Raw genomic sequence first — 1,463 nt, 5'->3', positions numbered from 1 at the left:
CTGTAACTTAGTTCATGTTAAGTGTTCACTCTGGTCTGTTTTGTGTTCAGTAACCTGTGTTCCGTCTGTTCCCCCGGTTGTCACTCTGCCTGCATGTCAGTCTCTCTATTTCCCTCTGCTCACTGTCTCTCTCTGCCTGGCTCGTTAATCTCATGTCCTTCACCTGTGTTGCTCCCGCCCTGCTCGTTAGTCACTGTGTGTGTATATATACCTGGTGTTTCTGTCTTGTCTTTGTCAGGTCATTGTATGTTGTCACCCTGTGTAGCAGTGTATTTCGTGTCGTCAGCCTCACTCGTCGTGTCTCCCTGTTTCCCTGCCGTTATTGGATTTTGTATGTTGGATTTCTGTTGGACAAACCTTTGTTTTTGGACTCAGTCAATCAGCCACTCTGTTTGTAAGTGTGCTCGCCTTTTGTTATATTAAAACCACCAAACTATACCTTCTCCGCTCTGTGTCCTGCGTTTGGGTCCTCCAACCTGCCTCCACACCACCGATCGTGACAGTAGTAGCCTACCCTGATCTATCTGTGTGGTCAACAATGATCATAATGTTTTCAATGAAACCCTTTACTGCCTGCTAAATGTAACAGAACGGTATGTGTAAAATGTTTTGATGAACGTGGGACTGCATGTGTGTACTGTGTCCACAATGTGTGGAAAGGACCATCAAAATTGAAAGGCAGTGTACATAGTTCCCTCAGATTTGACACAACTACAATATCAAAAGTGTTATTCCCCACTGTATTAAGTTGATTGTCCTGGGATATATTTCTGGACCATTACCATTGACCATCAGATCGTAGTGCAGAGACTGGAACATTTCATTGGCATTAAAGGAACCGCTCTAAGCTGGTTTAAGTCCTATTTATCAGATTGAGTATTCAGTTTGTACATGTTAACGATGAGTCCTCCATGCATGCCAAAGTTAGTCATGGAGTTCCTCAAGGATCTGTCCTCGGACCAATCCTCTTCACTTTATATATGCTTCCTTTAGGCAATATTATCAGGAAACATTCCATAAGCTTTGATTGTTATGCAGATGATACTCAGTTATATCTATCGATCAAACCAGATGAAACTCATCAGTTAGCTAAACAAATGTGCCTTCAGGATGTTAAAACCTGGATGACCTGTAATTTTCTAATGTTAAACTCAGATAAAACTGAATTGTTCTGGGGCCTAAGCACCTCCGTGACGCATTATCTAAAGATATAGTTTCCCTTGATGGCATCGCCCTGGCCTCCAGCACCACTGTGAGGAATCTTGGAGTTATCTTTGATCAGGACATGTCGTTTAAGTCTCACATTAAGCAAATTTCAAGGACCGCCTTTTTTCACCTACGTAATATTGCGAAAATCAGGAATATCCTGTCTAAAAATGATGCAGAAAAACTAGTCCATGCATTTGTTACTTCTAGGCTGGATTACTGCAATTCCTTATTATCAGGCTGCTCGAAAAAGTCCA

This window comes from Micropterus dolomieu, linkage group LG11, assembly GCF_021292245.1.
Source record: "Micropterus dolomieu isolate WLL.071019.BEF.003 ecotype Adirondacks linkage group LG11, ASM2129224v1, whole genome shotgun sequence".
NCBI classification, from domain to species: domain Eukaryota; kingdom Metazoa; phylum Chordata; class Actinopteri; order Centrarchiformes; family Centrarchidae; genus Micropterus; species Micropterus dolomieu.
Note: the sequence above shows the minus strand (reverse complement) of the source record.